At 39.2% G+C, this 21,371-nt stretch overlaps 1 long non-coding RNA gene across 1 annotated transcript in view; it reads right to left on the bottom strand.

Moving 5' to 3' along the window:
• The window catches only part of LOC132597116 (uncharacterized), a 136,219-nt gene that overhangs the window by 24,325 nt on the left and 90,523 nt on the right, over positions 1–21,371 (bottom strand). The window contains exon 2 of the long non-coding RNA XR_009563501.1: positions 3,435–3,498. This is a non-coding gene — a long non-coding RNA (uncharacterized lncRNA). The remainder of the gene's footprint in view (positions 1–3,434; positions 3,499–21,371) is intronic.

Raw genomic sequence — 21,371 nt, 5'->3', positions numbered from 1 at the left:
TGTTGACTTACATAGTTGAAAAGTTCAAGGTCTTTAGGCACAGTTGTATACAAGAACTAAAACACTGTCTTTACGATTCAATCTCTCTCTCCTCTTTTTCTCCCCCCTGCCCCCCACCTCAACACTCATTCTGCCTTTTATTCTATTGGTTTTTCTTTAAGCAGGTGCTCCTCTTTTGGTAGTAAGCAGTTCACTAATAAGCTCTAGGCTTACATTCTTATAAGCTCAGTAACTCTAGTAATAATGAATGAATAAATAAAAGAAGGAAATAAAGAAATAGAGGAAGGAAGGAAGGAAGGAAGGAAGGAAGGAAGGAAGGAAGGAAGGAAAGAAGGAAGGAAAGAAGGAAGGAAGGAAGGAAGGAAAGAGAGGGAAAGAACAGGCTTCTCTTTTCTAACAGTTGCAACAGTTTGGATCCCTGAACAAATGACTAGGGTCAGAGGGAAGGACTACATGGATCGGAAGGCCCACCCTAGCCACAGGGACTGAAATTGTCTAGGGTGGAATGCATGCTGGGTGGTCACAAGCAGTAAAGGTCCACCACAGAAGGCATGGATGATGCTGTTGCATGAAGAGAACCACAGGAGTCAAGAGCCCTTGGTACTTCCTTCAAGTTATGGAGTAACCAGTAAGGAAGTCTTGAAAATTCAATTTAATTCATTGCCACAAAGATGTACCACATCTTACTACATGCTAGAACTGCGTTAAAGCCTGAGAAAGCAGAGATGCAAAGCTACTGACAAAGATCAACAAATCTATAAACAGGTAAGAGCTGCAGATACAAAAGCAAGTCATTAGGAAACCTTGTGCTAGGAAAAAACTGTAGAAGTATGTGTAAGGTGCAGAGGTATCTTTGAAATCCCCCAGAAGTAGAACCTGAGATTAGGATTTGTGCTCGAATGACAGATATTTGGAAGGTAATCTAGGGAACGCAGGTAGAGTAATAGGGAAGTTAAGTCAGGGAAGGGAAGGATGCCAGTATAGGGGGAACTATTATACTACAATTTATATATATTCTAATTATATATACATATGAATATATTAGAGGTAGTAACTATCAAACTTACCACTGTTGGGAACTTGGGATCCCACTATCTGGGATCCAGTGTAGAACATATGCCTCAGAATTGTTTAACAGGCAAAGGTGGGAACTGATGGGGAGGAAACTGGGGTACTTATATATGAATTCGTCTATCACTGGCAAAAGGATGCTGGAGTATAGGGCAGTTATTCCCCAGGCATTTCTGGCCTGCCATATGTGTGGGCAGAGTGGGCTTCAAAGGCCAGTGAAAGCCCTCAGGCAAAGAGATGCAGATGCCAGTTTGGCAGTCACGCCAACTGCACTGGAACTGTAGTGCCTGGGGATTATGGGTGGGACAGTGGCAGTATCTGATCTTCAAGTAGAAATCATTTTGCTGCTCTTTCCTAAAACAAGGAAACTGAAAAAGAAATTCCCTGAGTGCCTAAGAAACTCTAAAATCCTAAGATGCAAGATGTAGTCTAATAATCTTATATTTTATACTTCCATGTCAGTTTGTCTCAGGCTGATTTTAAAACACTCTAAAAATTCATGGGAAATGGGGGCGTGTGGGAGGTGGAGGCAGCTGGAAGAGCAATAAGATTAATGATTTTGTGGTCAAAAAGCCCACGACTTCACACAAAAATGTATTCATCAAAACAGCCTAACTTGCTTAGAAAGGATCTGCTTACATTTAACCCTATGATCTCAGTCCCTGCACCTGTCCTATACTGGAGTGTGTGGGTTCCCAGGGACAGGTTTACCTTCTTCTCATTTCTTAAGGTGTGTTCTGGTAAATTAGATCACATCTCTAGTTTTTCCTTCCTTTTCTTTTTCCATTCCATAGGATAACAGACTCAGACCGTCATAAGAGAAGCCTCAAGGATATGGATTCATAGAGATGGTAGATGAGGTTGTGGTGTTGTAAGGAGTTCTTTGGACTCCTGACCAAGTGCTCACCTGTCTACATGGCCAGAGATGGGAACCAAGCGGTAAATGTAGCAAACCAGGCTTTACAGAGGAAAATGATTTTTTTTTTCGTATATCCAGAGGCTTACTCCTATACCACTTCACATTTCCAAAGCTCGCTCCCAACCCAGGGAAGTTGGCTATATTTGTTTATATTATTTCTAGCATTTGTTACCTTTGGAAGTGTTTTAGTGGCTGTTACATAGACAGGGCCCCACAATATTTTTTGCAACAGGCCCATGGCTCTATGGCTCCCCAACAAAACCCTATTTTCCAGAAATCTGCCTGTAAAACCCCAGCCCCCTGTGAACCCACACTAGGCCCTTTACTGGAGTGTGTGGGTTTCCAGGGACAGGTTTACCTTCTCATTTCTTAAGATGTGTTCTGGTATATCAGATCTCATCTTTTTTTTTTTTCCTTCCTTTTCTTTTTCCATTCCATAGAACACCAATACTGTTGCTTCTAAATGAAGCTTAAGAATTGTATCTGATTGCAAAGGATGGAGCATTTAAAGTGGTAAGTCTGGGGATGGAAAAAATGAAAATCATATAATCCAATAATGAACGACGACAATGGAGGGGAAGCTCTTCCTGGAAGCACTGTTGACAATGAACATTTCCAAATGCCTATGTGCTCAACTCATTAGTAAGAACCACATTTCTTTCTTGGTCAAGCACAGGATCAAACTCTATATAATTAAAGTCCTCAGTATGCACACAATACTGGATGACTTGCAGTTGTTTCCCTCCCTCCTCTTGGGTAATTTTCCTAGAAAAGGACTTAATTTAGCAGATTTAGGGAGTGATTTAAGCACTGCTGAGCACTCTATGTTTTACTGGGAATGGAGAAAGAATACCCTTTTCATGGACAAATTTGACCCTGATGCAAACATCTAACTTCTGTGGGCTTCTCTCAAGTCCTAACACTCACATCTGGGAGCAGAACTGCCTCCAGAAAAAGAAGAGTTATTAATATGCCTCAGTGGCTCAAGGAAATTTGAGTGGAAATGTTTTTTCTTGAATTAGGATTTACTATTGGTGGATGATAATAAAAGCTAATTTTTGTGGAGAGGTTGTTACATATTAGGCATGAGTCCATGTGCTTTACATGTATTAATTCTTTCAAACTTAAAAAAATCTCATAGGGAAAAATACCATTATTGTTTCCAGTAATATTTTCCAGATGATGAAACTGACCATATCTTCCTCTTTTCTTATATCCCACAGAAGAAATGTTAAAAACAACAACTCTAAAGACTACTTCCACTACTATTGCTGCTATGATGAATATTAATAGTACACCAATTGGCTTGTTACTAGTTAACTAGTTACCAAGCATTATTGAACACCCCAAGTTTAAAACAGTGCTAGACATTATTGGGAGAAATAAGAGAAACAAGAAATTACACTCAGATATATCCAAACAGTATAAGGGCATAACACAGTACCTTGGGAACAACTGTATGCAGTGAGCTTCCTTAAGCAAAATACGATTGTTGCTCAACACTCTACCTAAAAGAAAAAACAGAGAAAATAAAAACTGTGGTATTCTTAAACTAAATTCTTACCTAATCTTGACATGTATTTAAGACTAAAATGTATAAATAAAACTCTTAGAGAACAAAAGTGGTACACATGTATCAAGCATCTTTGTTAAGTCTATACGAAAGAGATGCTTTTTTAAAAGAAGCAGTAATAAAAATTGAACTTATGTTCTCTGCTTTCTTTTAATTAGGAAAAAATAATGATCTGGGGATAGTGTATGCTCATATTGCAAATAGAGTACATAAAACGAACACACACACACACACACACACACACACACACACATTTTCCAGAACTTAGACATATTGATACTTCCCTGATTTATATTTTAGATACTGTCATGTCATTATTTCAACTATATAAAATACAAAACTTTCTTCAGGTAAAAGGGATCATTTTCCTGACATGTAAAGAGTTTTTTTTTACAAACCAAGAATAAGGTTAATAAACAACACAAGAATAACAATAAAACCTATTATAAATAAGACATACACAACCCAATAAAAATGGGCAGAAGACATGAATAAAAAGTTCACCATAAAAGAAATACTTTGGCTTATAAATATATGACAAAATGCTCAATTTCAGTTAAATCAAGCAATAAGACACCATTTTTGGTCTATCAGTTAAAATTTGAAAGACACTATCATGGAACATGTATTTTATTGGAACATGTACTTATTGTAGGTGGCTCAAATGTTGGTTTCAATGCTCTTCATAAAGAGTACAATTGTTTCTTCCCTTTATTCTTCTTTTATTCCCAGGCTGTGATTAATCTCACTTGGGCCTCTTTTTCCTCCAGCAACAATGTTGGCTATGTCTGCACAGAATCCCTAATCCAAGTAGTTGAATCAAGATATTTTGGAGATGGTGTATGTAGCAGAGAAGAAATGTCGCATACATCTGAATCCCCATAGAGAGAAAGGTACAACCAGCAGTCTCATGATGGTACTTATCATTAAGCTCATAGGTTTAAATGCAGTATTTCCATACTTATCAACAGTCTTTGAAAAGAGCTGCCCAGATGAGATTGGCAAAGCTCTTTTGCTTCTAAACACAAGAGGAGAACGAAAAGAGAAGGTGGAGGTCATTTAATGAGTCAAAATTTTGAAAGATAAGTGAACTACCTTAACCCTGAAATTTTTACTTTTAACTTGAATGTAAATTTTTAAGAATAAATAATAATGCTCTTAGTGATGCTCTTAGTCATCCTTTACATAACTTATCACATTTAATTCCCATAATAACCCTATGACATAGTGCTATTATTATCCCCAATATGCAGATGAAGAAGCTAATGTTTAGAGAGATTAAAGAATCCGTCCAAAATGGCATGGGAGAGCTTGGATTCAAACCCAGGCATTCTCTTTCTGAAATCCAGATTCTTGAATACTTATTCCATCTATAAACTCTTGCTGTGTCCAGAAAATAATTCTACTTGCCCTCATACTGTGGATCAGGATTCATTCCCATGGAGATGGATTTCCTTTCTTAGACTCTACTGCTCCTTTGGGTGAGACTGGTATTCAGTGACGTTTAGAGAAGGCAAAGGGCATCTTCTCTGTGTTTGCCTCATCTCTAGGTTCTCCTAGTGGACTAGCTCCACATGCTTCTCTTGGTTGGACATGCTTCAAAATGCTCTCTTTCATCTCTGCTTCAAGAATGCTAATCAGCCCTAATCATCAAGCTAAATTCCCTGTAATCCAAAGAGACTACACCAAGTCCAGTGGTACCATCAGAGGTTTGGCCAAGACCACAAGGAAAGAGCTGAAGGTCTGCCATGTTCACCGATACTTCCTACATGGCCTGAGAATATACAATAAAACCAATGGGGAAAAATTTCAGAGAGAGAGATTTCAGCTCCATCTAGACTGAGCTTATTAATAATTGGAGTTCCCTCAGGAAGAAGCAAGTCAGTTCCCCTGCCACTGGAGGTATGCAAGCATAGGATGAATAATTATTTGACAGAAATGTAAAGGGATCTCAAAAGTCAGGTGAAGACTCAGACTAGGTACAGAAGTTTTCAACTTGGCTTTCTGATACATGGCTGTGGCCACAATCACTTATGTGATTGTGTTTATCACAGGTAATTTATTGCTACAAATATAGAATATTTGTGTTTGAATTTTTAACATATAAATTAATTCAGTTTATCGAATACAAGAAATAAAAACTATTGGACAGGTATAGAATAGCTAAGAGAATTGAAAGAAAAGAATTGCACATACCCACAAACCAAATTATCTTCGTAGTGAATGAACCTGACTGACCTACATCAATGGGAGAGTCTTACCCTTGTCTATATTTACTCTTCCTTTTGCTGTGACAGAATGAAAGTTGAGAACTATTACATGCTTGTTCTTTAAGATTTCCTCCAAGCCTGAGACACTATGATTCTGTGATTCTAAAAGACAGAGAAACAATAGCACAGAGCAGAAGTGTTCCAGCCTCCGACCTGAACTGGGTTGTTTCAGGGCCCAATTAACTGGTCCTGATGCTAAGGCTAAGTCTCTATGTCTTAGGGCACTAGAATAGTACACTTGCACCTTTGGTTCCCTCTTAGGGTGTGGCAAGAGATAATACAATGGAGTTACTTCACATCTAGGAGAAATCAGGCCACCTGTGTGAGACTCAAGCAGAGAAATCCTGAGAGAGAGAGAGCCTGCAAACCCTAGCACTGATAGATGGGGTTGGATTAAGCATCTCTCTCAGAAAATTATCTTAACCAAGCATGAGGTATGTGTATATGTGTGGGCAGTGAGGAGGGGAGGGAGCTGTAGATAAACTTCATAAATGAAGTGGGGCTTCCCTGGTGGCGCAGTGGTTAAGAATCCACCTGCCAATGCAGGGGACACGGGTTCAAGCCCTGGTCCGGGAAGATCCCACATGCTGCAGTGCAAGTAAGCCCATGTGCCACAACTACTGAGCCTGTGCTCTAGAGCCTGCGAGCCACAACTGCAGAAGCCTGTGCACCTAAAGCCCGTGCTCCGCAACAAAGAGTAGCCCCCACTCACCACGACTAGAGAACGCCCGTGCACAGCAATGAAGACCCAAAGCCACCAAAAATAAATAAATAAAATAAATTTATTTTTTTAAAAAATGAAGTGAATGGCAGTGGAGCCAGGGTCCTGGGCTCAGGGGCACACGGATCTACCATGGCATCTGGGGCCTGGGGCACAGGGGCAGAAAGCGTTAGTGGCACCAGTGTTTGAGGTGTAGGCATATGCAGATCACCCATGGAACTGGGGTATGGGTTTCTGGCGCTCATCAAGGTGACCTGGCGGGGCATGGTGCTGGATACAGCAATGGTATGGGTCCAGGGCTGGCAGGTCAAGGTCCCAACTCAGGTCTCAGGTGGGCAGAGTGTTGAGCAGCAACAGCAAAGCCCTGATGAAGGCAGGTCAAAACTGGAACTCAGGACCTACAATGCAGATACAGAGCACCAGCTGTGTAGCCTCAGTGATGGAGGGTCAAAGCATGACTTAGAATCCAGGAGGTAGGGCACAGCCTAGTGGCAGCTCCAGTTCAGTAGATAGCAAGGCACTGTGATATCCCAATCACGGAGAGCAGGGAGCAGCAGCAACTTAGGCTCCTCAGGGTGGGTTTCACCACAGCAATAGCTCTAGCCCCAGGGAGGAGATGCAGTGGCAGGGACTCTAGGTAGCTCCATCAGTTGAGTTCAGCATCAGTGAGGACGGCAGGAATCCTCAGTAGCAAAGGCTGAAGATGTCCATGAAGGTGTCAAGGATTTCTGTGGTCCTCCTGTTCTCATTTTCCCATAGCATGAAACCCCTCTGAGGGTATCCCTCTTGTCACTAAGCTGCTCCAGATTGTGGGTTGGGGTGATACACGTAAAATGCTTATCTATGCTGAAATCCTCAGTTATTATACTCCCCAGGGTTTCTGCTGCTTCTTCATTGTAGTCCTGAGCTCTCCCAGAGCTATTTTTGTCAATTTGTAGTTATCCATCGTTTTAGTTGTCTTCGTGGAAGAGACAAGGGTCTGAACCTTCTAGTCTGCCATCTTGCTGATGTTTCCCCTTGTAAAATTTCAAATATATACAATTTTTGAACGTCAATTATACCACAATAAAGCTAGAAGAATAAGTATATTGTTTAGATAGAAAAAGTATGATATTAGATTGAAACTTGGACCTACACAAAGATATGATGATTGCTGGAAATGGAAAAAATGAAGGTAAAATTGAATTCATTTTCATTAATTTTAATTGGTCTAAAAGATAATTATTTGAGTAAAAATAGTAGGAATACATTGTGCATTTATAGCACATGTAAAACACAAATGACTGAGGGAATATATTTTTATAAGATGCTTATAGAATGCATGAAATGAAATTTTATTTGAAGCGAGACTCCAGTAAAGATGTATATTTTAAACTCTCGGGTAGCCACTGAAATTATTTTTAAGAGGTAATATTATAAATGAGTCAACAGAGGAGATAAAATGAAAACATAACAAGATACTTAATTAACAGAAAAGGCATTAAAAAGAGAGGAAAAAACAAAGAACTGAAGGAAAGAATAGAAAATAGCTAGCAAGATGACAGATTTTAAAACAGTCATATAAATGATAACATTAAATGTCCCTAGTCTAAAAATAACAAAAGACAAAAATTGCTGAGAGAGACCTTCAAGATGGCGGAAGAGTAAGACACGGAGATCACCTTCCTCCCCACAAATACATCAGAGATACATCTACACGTGGAACAACTACAGAACACCTACTGAATGCTGACAGAAGACCTCAGACTTCCCAAAAGGCAAGAAACTCCCCATGTACCTGGATAGGGCAAAAGAAAAAAGAAAAAACAGAGACAAAAGGATAGGGACGGGACCTGCACCAGTGGGAGGGAGCTGTGAAGGAGAAAAGGTTTCCACACACTAGGAAGCCCGTTCACTGGCAGAGACAGGGGTGGGGGAGGGGGAAGCTTCGGAACCACGGAGGACAGCACAGCAACAGGGGTGCGGAGGGCAAAGCAGAGAGATTTCTGCACAGAGGATCAGTGCCGACCAGCACTCACCAGCCCGAGAGGCTTGTCTGCTCACCTGCCGGGACGGGTGGGGGCTGGGAGCTGAGGCTCTGGGATCAGAGGTCAGATCCGAGGGAGAGGACTGGGGATGGCTGTGTGAACACAGCCTGAAGGGGGCTAGTGCACCACAGCTAGTGAGGAGGGAGTCCGGGAAAATGTCTGGAACTGCCTAAGACGCAAGAGACCATTGTTTTGGGGTGCACGAGAAGAGGGGATTCAGAGCACCACCTAAACAAGCTCCAGAGACAGGCGCGAGCCGCGGCTATCAGCGCGGACACAAGAGACGGGCATGAAATGCTAAGGCTGCTGCTGCAGCCACCAAGAAGCCTGTGTGCGAGCACAGGTCACTACCCACACCTCCCCTCCCGGGAGCTTGTGCAGCCCACCACTGCCAGGGTCCCGGGATCCAGGGACAACTTCCCTGGGAGAACACAGGGCAGGCCTCAGGCTATTGCAACGTCATGCTGGCCTCTGCCACTGCAGGCTCACCCCGCATTCTGTACCACACCCTCCCCCAGCCAGAAAGGGCCAGAGCCCCCTAATCAGCTGCTACTTTTTTTTTTTTTTTTTTTTTTTTTGCTGTGCACAGGCCTCGCACTGTTGTGGCCTCTCCCGCTGCAGAGCACAGGCTCCGGATGCGCAGGCCCAGCGGCCATGGCCCATGGGCCCAGCCACTTCGCGGCATGTGGGATCCTCCCAGACCAGGGCATGAATCCATGTCCCCTGCATCGGCAGGCGGACTCTCAACCACTGCACCACCAGGGAAGCCCTCAGCTGCTACTTTAAACCCATCCTGTCTGAGCGAAGAACAGATGTCCTCAGGTAACCTATATGCAAAGGCGGAGCCAAATCCAAAGCTGAACCCCAGGAGTTGTGGGAACAAAGAAGAGAAAGGGAAATCTCTCCCAGCAGCTTGAGGAGCACCGGATTGCATCTCCACAATCAACTTGATGTACGCTGCATCTCTGGAATACCTGAATAGACAACGAATAATCCAAAAATTGAGATGGTGGACTTCGGGAACAACTGTAGACTTGGGGTTTGCTTTCTGCATCTAATTTGTTTCTGATTTTATGTTTATCTTAGTTTAGTATTTAGAGTTTATTATCATTGGTAGATTTGTTTATCTGGTTGTTCTCTTCCTTTTTCTTTTATATATATATATTTTTTTCCTTTTTCTCTTTTTGTGAGTGTGTATGGGTATGCTTTTTTGTGTGATTTTGTCTGTATAGCTTTGCTTTTACCATTTCTCCTAGGGTTCTCTCTGTTCTTTTTTTTTTTTTTTTAGTATAGTTTATAGGGCTTGTTACCATTGGTGGATTTGTTTATTAGTTTGGTTGCTCTCTTCTTTCTTTCTTTTTTTTATGACTTTTTAATTTTTTTGTTTTTAATATTTTTTTAATTTTAATAACTTTATTCTTCCTTTCTTTCTTCCTTTTGCTGTCTTTTCTTCTGAGCCGTGTGGCTGACAGGGTCTTGGTGCTCCAGCCAGGTGTCAGGCCTGTGCCTCTGAGGTGAGACAGCTGAGTTCAGGACATTGGTCCACCAGAGACCTCCCAGCTCCCACTACCAAACGGTGAATGGTCTCCCAGAGATCATCATCTCAAGGCTAAGACCCAGCTCCACTCAATGACCAGCAAACTACAGTGCTAACACCCTATGCCAAACAACTAGCAAGACAGGAACACAACTCCACCCATTAGCAGAGAGGCTGCCTAAAATCATAATAAGGCCACAGACACCCAAAAACACACCACTGGAGGCGGTCCTGCCCACCAGAAAGACAATATCCAGCCTCATCCACCAGAACACAGGCACTAGTCACCTTAACCAGGAAGCCCACAAAACCCACTGAAAAAACCTCAGCAACTGGGGGCAGGCACCAAAAAAAACCAGGAACTATGAACCTGCAGCCTGCAAAAAAGAGATGCCAAACACAGTAAGTTAAGCAAAATGACAAGGCAGAGGAACACACAGCAGATGAAGGAGCAAGGTAAAAACCCACCAGACCTAACAAATGAAGAGGAAATAGGCAGTCTACCTGAAAAAGAATTCAGAGTAATGATAGTAAAGATGATCCAAATTCCTGGAACTAGAATGGAGAAAATACAAGAAACGTTTAACAAGGACCTAGAAGAACTAAAACAGCAAACAAACAATGATGAACACCACAATAAATGAAATTAAAAATTCTCTAGAAGGAATCAAAGAAAGGATAACTGAGGCAGAAGAACGGATACGTGACCTGGAATATGTAACAGTGGAAATAACTACTGCAAGGCAGAATAAAGAAAAAAGAACGAAAAGAATTGAGGACGGTCTCAGAGACCACTGGGACAACATTAAAGGCACCAACATTTGAATTTTAGGGGTTTCAGAAGAAGAAGAGAAAAAGGGACTGAGAAAATATTTGAAGAGATTACAGTTGAAAATTACCCTAATATGGGAAAGGGAATAGTCAATCAAGTCCAGGAAGCGCAGAGAGTACCATACAGGATAAATCCAAGGAGAAACATGCCAAAACACATATTAATCAAACTATTAAAAATTAAATACAAAGAAAAAATATTAAAAGCAGCAAGGGAAAAACAACAAATAACATATAAGGGAATCCCCATAAGGTTAACAGCTGATCTTTCAGCAGAAACTCTGCAAGCCAGAAGGGACTGGCAGGACATATTTAAAGGGATGAAAGGCAGAAAACTACAACCAAGATTACTCTACCCAGCAAGGATCCCATTTAGATTTCACAGAGAAATTAAAACCTTTACAGACAAGCAAAAGCTGACAGAGTTCAGCACCACCAAACCAGCTTTACAACAAATGCTAAAGGAACTTCTCTAGGCAGGAAACACAAGAGAAGGAAAAGACCCACAATGACAAACCCAAAACAATTAAGAAAATGGGAATAGGAACACACATATCAATAACTACCTTAAATGTAAATGGAGTAAATGCTCCAACCAAAAGACCTAGACTGGCTGAATGGATACAAAAACAAGATCCGTATATATACCGTCTACAAGAGAGCCACTTCAGACCTAGGGACACATATAGACTGAAAGTGACGGGATGGAAAAAGATATTCCATGCAAATGGAAAACAAAAGAAAGCTGCAGTAGCAATTCTCATATAAAACAAAATAGACTTTAAAATAAAGACTATTAGAAGAGACAAAGAAGGACACTACATAATGATCAAGGGATCAACCCAAGAAGAAGATATAACAACTGTAAATATTTATGCACCCAACATAAGAGCACCTCAATACATAAGGCAAATGCTAACAGCCATAAAAGGGGAAATCAAGAGTAACACAATCATAATAGGGGACTTTAACACCCCACTTTCACCAATGGACAGACCATCCAAAATGAAAATAAATAAGGAAACAAAAGCTTTAAAAGATACATTAAACAAGACAGACTTATTTAATTTTTATAGTACATTCCATCCAAAACAACAGAATACACTTCTCAAGTGCTCATGGAACATTCTCCAGGATAGATCATATCTTGGGTCACAAATCAAGCCCTCGTAAATTTAAGAAAATTGAAATCATATCAAGTATCTTTTCTGACCACAATGCTATGAGACTAGATATCAAGTACAGGAAAGAAAAACCCGTAAAAACAAAAAAAACAAACACATGGAGGCTAACTACACTACTAAATAACCAAGAGATCACTGAAGAAATCAAAGAGGAAATCAATAAATACCTAGAAACAAATGACAATGAAAACACGACGACCCAAAACCTATGGAATTCAGCAAAAGCAGTTCTAAGGGAACTTTATAGCAATACAATCCTACCTCAAGAAATAAGAAACATCTCAAATAAACAACCTAACCTTACACCTAAAGCAATTCGAGAAAGAACAAAAAAACCTCAAAGTTAGCAGAAAGAAAGGCATCATAAAGATCACATCAGAAATAAATGAAAAAGAATAGAAAGAAACAATAGCAAAGATCAGTAAAGCTAAAAGCTGGTTCTTTGAGAAGATAAATAAAATTGATAAACCATTAGCCAGACTCATCAAGAAAAGAAGGGAGACAACTCAAATCAATAGAATTACAAATGAAAAAGGAGAAGTAATAACTGACACTGCAGAAATACAAAGGATCATGAGACATTACTACAAGCAACTATTTGCCAGTAAAATGGACAGCCTGGAAGAAATTGACAAATTCTTAGAAAAGTATGACCTTCCAAGACCGAACCAGGAAGAAATAGAAAATATAAACAGACCAATAACAAGCACTGAAATTGAAACTGTGATTAAAAACCTTCCAACAAACAAAACCCCAGGACTAGATGGCTTCACAAGCAAGTTCCATCAAACTTTTACACAAGAGCTAACTAACACCTATCTTTCTCAAACTCTTCCAAAATATAGCAGAGGGAGGAACACTCCCAAACTCGTTCTATGAGGCCACCATCACCCTGACACCAAAACCTGACAAAGATGTTACAAGGAAAGAAAACTACAGGCCAATATCACTCATGAACATAGATGCAAAAATCCTCAACAAAATACTAGCAAACAGAATCCTACAGGACATTAAAAGAATCATATACCATGATCAAGTGGGGTTTACCCCAGGAATGCAAGGATTCTTCAATATATGCCAATCAATCAATGTGATACACCATACTAAAAAATTGAAGGATAAAAACCATATGATCATCTCAATAGATGCAGAAAAAGCTTTCGACAAAATTCAACACCCATTTATGATAAAAACCCTCCAGAAAGTAGGCATAGAGAGACCTTACCTCAACATAATAAAGGCCATATATGACAAACCCACAGCCAACATCGTTCTCAATGGTGAAAACTGAAACCATTTCCTCTAAGATCAGGAACAAGACAAGGTTGTCCACTCTCACCACTATTATTCAACATAGTTTTGGACATTTTAGCCACAGCAATCAGAGAAGAAACAGAAATAAAAGGAATCCAAATCAGAAAAGAAGAAGTAAAGTTGTCACTGTCTGTAGCTGACATGATACTATACACAGAGAATCCTAATGAGGCAACCAGAAAACTACTAGAGCTAATCAATGAGTTTGGGAAAGTAGCCAGATACAAAATTAATGCACAGAAATCTCTTGCATTCCTATACACTTATGATGAAAAATCTGAAAGAGAAATTAAGGAAACACTCCCATTTACCATTGCAACAAAAAGAATAAAATACCTAGGAATAAATCTACCTAAGGAGACAAAAGACCTGTATGCAGAAAACTATAAGACACTGATGAAAGAAATTAAAGATGATACAAACAGATGGAGAGATATACCATGTTCTTGGATTGGAAGGATCAACATTGTGAAAATGACTCTACTACCCAAAGCAATCTACAGATTCCATGCAATCCTTATCAAACTACCACTGGCATTTTTCACAGAACTAGAACAGAAAATTTCACAATTTGTATGGAAAAACAAAAGACCCCGAATAGCCAAAGCAATCTTGAGAATGAAAAATGGAGCTGGAGGAATCAGGCTCCCTGACTTCAGACTATACTACAAAGCTACAGTAATCAAGACAGTATGGTACTAGAACAAAAACAGAAATATAGTTCAACGTAACAGGATAGGAAGCCCAGAGAAAAACCAACGCACATATGGTCAATTTATCTTTGATAAAGGAGGCAAGAATATACAAAGAAGAAAAGGCAGCCTCTTCAATAAGTGGTGCTGGGAAAACTGGACAGCTACATGTAAAAGAATGAAACTAGAACACTCCCTAACACCATACACAAAAATAAACTCAAAATGGATTAAAGACTTAAATGTAATACCAGACACTATAAACTTCTCAGAGGAAAACATAGGAAAACACTCTTTGACATAAATCACAGCAAGAGCTTTTTTGACCCATCTCCTAGAGTAAGGGAAATAAAACCAAAAATAAACAAATGGGACCTAATGAAACTTGAAAGCTTTTGCACAGCAAAGGAAACCATAAACAAGACAAAAAGACAACCCTCAGAATGGGAGAAAATATTTGCAAAGGAAGCAACTGACAAAGGATTAATCTCCAAAATTTACAAGCAGCTCATGCAGCTCAACATCAAAAACACAAACAACCCAATCCAAAAATGGGCAGAAGACCTAAAAAGACATTTCTCCAAAGAAGACATACAGATTGATAAGAAATACATGAAAGGACACTCAAAGTCACTAATCATTAGATAAATGCAAATCAAAACTACAATGAGGTATCACCTCACACCAGTCAGAATGGCCATCATCAAAAAATCTACAAACAATAAATGCTGGAGAGGGTGTGGAGAAAAAGGAACCCTCTTGCACTGTTGGTGGGAATGTAAATTGATACAGTCACTATGGGGAACAATATGGAGGTTCCTTAAAAAGTAAAAATGGAACTACCATACGACCCAGCAATCCCACTACTGGGCATATACCCTGAGAAAACCATAATTCAAAAAGAGTCATGTATCACAATGTTTACTGCAGCTCTATTTACAATAGCCAGGACATGGAAGCAACCTAAATGTCCATCAACATATGAATGGATAAAGAAGATGTGGCACATATATACAATGGAATATCACTCAGCCATAAAAAGGAACAAAACTGAGTTATTTGTAGTGAGGTAGATGGACCTAGAGTCTGTCATACACAGCAAAGGAAGTCAAAAAGAGAAAAACAAATAACATATGCTAACACATATATATGGAATCTAATTTAAAAAAATGCTTTGGAAGAACCTAGAGGCAGGACAGGAATAAAGACACAGATGTACAGAATGGACTTGAGGACACGGGGAGGGGGAAGGGTAAGCTGGGACAAAGTGAGAAAGTGGCATGGACACATATACACTACCAAATGTATAATAGATAGATAGTGGGAAGCAGCTGCATAGCACAGGGAGATAACCTCACTGCTTTGTGACCACCTAGAGGGGTGGGCTTGGGAGGGTGGGAGGGAGATGCAAGTGGGAGGAGATATGGGGATATATATATATGTATAGCTGACTCATTTTGTTGTAAAGCAGAAACTAACACACTACTGTATAGCAATTATACTACAATAAAGATGTTTAAAAAAAATGAATGAGATATAGATCTCACTATATAGCAAAAAAAAGAAAAGACAGAGATTGCCATATTGGATTTAAAAAAGTAAGACCTAAATCATTATTTCTGTAAGAAACCTACTTTAAACATAAAGCCATAGATGGATTAAAAATAAAAGATGAAGAAATATATACCATACAAACACTACAGAAAAGAAACTGAAGTAGCCACTTTAATTATTAATTAATCTAAGAATAAAGTAGAATTCTGAACAAGAACAAAAGATTTGACTGACATTTATTGGAATATTCTACCCAAAAGGAACAAAATAAAATTTTTTTCAGGTGCACCTGGAACGTTCACTAACATAGACTGTATCTGGAACCATAAAAGAACCTCAACAAATTAAAGAATAGAAATAATATAATTTATGTCCTCCAATTATAATAGAACTAAACTAAAAACTAGTAATAAAACAATTTCTGGGAAATATCTCAATTTTTGGAAATCAGACAATACACTTTGAAATAACCCATGGATCAAAGTGGATGTCTCAAACTTTTAAAGTATTTTGAACTGTATCAAATTACAAAACAACATGGACAGCTAAAGCAGTACTTAAAGGGCAATTAATAGCACTGAATGCTTATTTAAGAAAAGAAGATCTCAAATCATTAATCTAAGTGTCCACTTGAAGAAAAAAGAAAAAGAACAAACCATATTCAAAGGGAACCAAAGCACAGAAATAAAAATGAGAGCAAAAATCACTGAAATTGAACACAGAAATAGAGTATACCAATGAAACCAAAGGTTGATTCTTTGAAAAGATTAGTAAGATTTCATAAGTATCTGGCCATACTAAACAAAAGAAAAACCCGAATTATCAATAATAGGAACAAAAGAGTGATTATCACAGTATAACTTAAGGACATTACAAAATTAACAAGAGAATACTACAAACAACTCCATATACATAAATTTCAAATGGATCAATTCCTTGACAGTCATAAATTATCAAAACTCACCCAGAAAGAAGCAGATAACCTGAAAATCCTACATCTATTAAAGAAACTGAATTCATAGTTTAAATCCTTTCAAAAAAAAAAAACCCCCACAAAAAACCTCTTGACTCAGATCATTGTACTGGCAATTTCCCAAACACTAAAATAAAAATAATATAAAATGTGAACTTATTAGAAAAAGATATTGTTTTGATGTCAATTCTCTCAATTTGACCTAGAGATTCATTGCAATCCATTTCAAAATCTAAGCAGACTTTAAGAAATACCTAAAAATGGTGACAGCTGATTCTAAAATTCTAAAATGTATGTAAGAAGTAAAAGAACTAGAATAGGCAAAATGTTTTTGAAAAAGAAGAATGAAGTTGGAGGACTCACATTACCCATTTTCGAGACATAAAGGTACTATAAATCAAGACCATGTAGTATTGGTGAAATGACAGACACACATCAATGAACAGAATAGAGTGCTCAGGATAAACACATACGTGTAGAGTCAAGTGACTTTTGACAAAGGTGCAAAGGCAATTAAATGGAGTAAGGATAGTCGTTTCAACAAACAGTGCTTTAGTACGTGGATGTCCGTATGCAAAAAGTACTTTGACCAATACCTCACACACCTTATACAGAAATTAACCCCAAATGGATCATGCCCACAAAAACTGTAAAGCTGTAAAGCTCTTATAAAAAACACAGATGAGGGAGTTGCCTGTTGGCTAAGTGGTTAACAATCCACCTGCCAACACAGGGGACATAGGTTCGAGCCCTGGTCCAGGAAGATCCCACATGCCACAGAGCAACTTAGCCCATGTGCCACAACTACTTAAGTCCACACAGCTAGAGCCCGTGCTTCACAACAAGAGAAGTCACCGCAATGAGAAGCCCACGCACCACAACAAAGAGTAGCCCCCACTCGCCACATCTAGAGAAAGCCTGTGGGCAGCAATGAACACCCAATGCAGCCAAATAAATAAATTTATTAAAAAAAAAATAGATGAAAATATACGTGACCTCGGGTTAGGCAAAAGTTTTTGGATATGGCAACAAATGCATGATCCATAAAAGAAAATAATAAGCTGGACTGAATTAAAATTTAAAATTTTTGCTTTGTGACAGAAACTGTTAAAAGAATGAAAAGACAAGCCACAGACTAGCCTTGTCTGAAAATCACATTTCTGACAAAGGACTTGTACCCAGAATATGTAAAGAACTTTCAAAACTCAACAATAAAAAACAAACAAGCTAATTTAAAATAAGGGCAATAGATCTGAGCAGACACTTCAACAAAGGAGATATACAGATGGTAAATAAGTATATTAAAAGATGGCCAACATTACTAATCATTAAGGAAGTGCACATTAAAACCACAATGAGGTATCACTATATACCTATTAGAATGGCTAAAACTAACAACAATAACAACTACAACAAATGTGGTAGCAAGTTCAGGCAATGATGTGGAGCAACTAGAACTCTCATACATTGCTGGTGGGAATGTAAAACAGGAAAGTCATTTTGGAAACGGTTTGGAGGTTTCTTATAAAGTTAAAACTACCATACTTTATCTAAACATAAAAAAAATAAAATAAACCAGGATGTGGTGAGAAATAAGGAATGTGACCTGTCGCAAACAAATTTAACTGAATTACAAATGAATCACATAACAACAGTGAAAAGAGAAGAATGTAGCTGGCCTACATAATTTCTGAAAACAATGTTTTTGGAGGATACTGTTGGACTAAGAACACAAAGAACTATACATAAATATTACACCCTAGCTGGTAAATTTCTTTTGTACAGGAATATGGGAGAGGAATTCTGAAACTACTGTATTTGAATAAAAGGTTGAACAAATATTTTTATGTACACTGTGTACCTAGTAAGAGTCAAGTTTCTTACTGTCAGAGAAAGTAGTTAAAAATAAGGAAAGAGGAGGGGCTTCCCTGGTGGCGCAGTGGTTGGGGGTCCGCCTGCCGATGCAGGGGACGCGGGCCTGTGCCCCGGTCTGGGAGGATCCCACGTGCCGCGGAGCGGCTGCGCCCGTGGGCCGTGGCCGCTGCGTCTGCGCCTCTGGAGCCTGTGCTCTGCAACGGGAGAGGCCACAGCGGTGAGGGGCCCGCCTGCCACAAAAAAATAAAAAGATAAAAATAAGGAAAGACTATGGTGCTGGACTGAAGTCACAGGTGTCAACATGGAATAGATATAGATCAACGGATAGAGATGTGTATGCATGCATGGGTTAGTACACATATATTTCCTAGCTCTATCTGTTGAGAGGACCTAGAAACAGTAAGACTTCACTAGCAGTAACCACACTTAACACCCAGACCTTGGTTTCTTAATTACTTTCTCCAATAAAAGGAACTAGCTTCTTGGACAACTGGTTGTTTTCTGGTCTGGGGCAGTGGAATATGCACCATGGGCCTGGAGTGTCTTGTGGTGCCAGAAAGTAAGAAAATGTAAAAGACAGCAGCATATGGAAATGACAAGGAGCCAGTACGGAAATGCTGCCACTGGCCCAAATTTGAGCAATCAAGCAACAAAATAAATAGCCATAATATTGGATTATAATCCAAAGAACAAAAAAAAAAGTCCATAAGTTCATACTGAATAAATGAATACATGAAGTGACAACCCTTCCTTACAGAAGAATTCCAAAGAATGAGTGTAAAAGGAATAAGAGAAACAGAACATCACCATTAGAATATCATAGTAAGAACTGCTGCAGGCAAAGTCCACCAATGGAGGCTTAAATTGGTGAGTGAAAATTGAGGCAGAAACAGTATCTGCATAATCCCAAATTATCTTCTCAAAGATAATTAGTAATTTCAAAAAGGAAAATGGTAACTCTTCAGTGGAAAGTCTAGGCAGCCAGCCAGGTGATGGACATTAGTGAAGTGGTCAAAGTTAAGTAACATATATCAACACCATGTACTCCTTAATATGTGCCTGTAGAAGGGCACATTATCTCTACTGTATTCTTCCCAACAATGTATAACTTCAGCATAATCAAGAGAAAACATCAGACAAATTTAAATTGCAGAACATTCTACAAAATAATTGGCAAGTACTCCTCAAATGTGTCAAGGTTATGAAAGACTAGGGAAGACAGAGGAACTGTTACAGACTGGAAGTGACTAAGGAAACATAATACACAATCATAAAACTAAACATAATCCCAGGACAGAAAAAGGACATTAGTGGAAAAACTAGTGAAATCCAAATAAGTTCTGCAGTTTGGTTAATAGTATTGTACCAAAATTAATTTCTTGGTTACATAAGCTGTTAGCATAAGTGTATAATGTGTGAAGGCTATAGGTACTATTTTTGCAGCTCTTCTGCAAGTCTAAAATCATTTCAAAATATAAATAAGATTTCAAAAGTAAACAGCAGCTTATACAGTTACCCTACTGATCTATTACATTTGAAAGGAAAGTCCTTGTTCTCTGCTTCCAGGTAACTAGTGTAGCATCCTCCATATTAAAGCTTGTCATGTAAACAAGAAAAAAAAAGTTGCCTCTTACAACAGTTATGTCCTATTCATTCTCTCTCTCTCTCTCTGTCTGTCAGGATTTTACCCTTGTTCATGAATCCATTGACTTTTCACAAGGATAATAAACCAAGGGAGAAAGAAATCACTAAGATGGTTAGAAAAATGAAGAGTATTCTGTTGGCTGGAAAAAATCCAAGCTGGGCAGAGCCCTATTTTTAATGTTTGTTTGTTTTCACTCATTTGTGTGTGTATGTATTTACGTATGTATGGTAAACTGGGCTTGTTGAGACCCATGAATCTCTGATTAAATATTGCTTGTTTTCTGTGCTTTTGGACCCTCTTGGATATCTGTGATTGATGCACTGCTACACTTGGACCTTTTTCAAATTCCAACTCATTTTAACAGCTTCCTTGTGCCAAGGGAGGAAGATTTGAGGGAATAATGGAGATAACCTCACACAGTTTCCTCAATGGGTTTCAAGAACAGCCCCAGCCAGAGCTTCCAAATGGAAAAGGCAGGCCAAGGCATGTTGAGCTCCATGGAATCAAGTGATTTGGGAGCTGTAGGAGCCCATATCAGGTCACCTTCCTTCCTAAAGGGCTTGCCTTATTCTATGAAGTGTTCTCCTTGAACAGTATCTCAGCATCAACATCCCGTCAATTAAATTTGGGAAAAGAGTATGTACCAGGAGGTAAAGGAAAAGATGCTTTTTATCGTCAGGCAGTCTTATAGACTGGAACTTGGCAGTGACCTGGGAGGACAGGAGTCTGACACTGTTTCCTTGGCTACAGAAGGGGAGAGATGCCTGCCCTCCTCTACATCTTAGACTTATTGTGAGGATGAAATGAAATACCTAAAATGAAAATGGCAGGAAAAAATTGCAGACCAGTGTTTTCATTGATACGTTAGGATTTTCTCTTTTCCAGTCTCATTGCCCTCAGGATAAAACAAATACTCTCTGAAAGTATATATAGCAAAGCCCTTCATATCTAATGCCAACCCGCCTCTTATCTCTGGACACCCTTCTCTCTACAACCCTTATCCACGCACACTGGACAGCGACTCATTCTCTTTCACACATTCTTGCCTCTGCACATATTCTTCTTCCTTTTTGAAATAGTTCTCCTTGCTCTTATCCATTCCTGATCCCCTTCAACTGAGTGACTCCTGCTTATCTTCCAAGTTTCAATTTCAATACTTCTTCCAGAAAGCCATGCGCAAACCCC

This window comes from Globicephala melas, chromosome 3, assembly GCF_963455315.2.
Source record: "Globicephala melas chromosome 3, mGloMel1.2, whole genome shotgun sequence".
Lineage (NCBI taxonomy): Eukaryota > Metazoa > Chordata > Mammalia > Artiodactyla > Delphinidae > Globicephala > Globicephala melas.
This window is presented reverse-complemented; position numbering and strand designations above follow the sequence as displayed.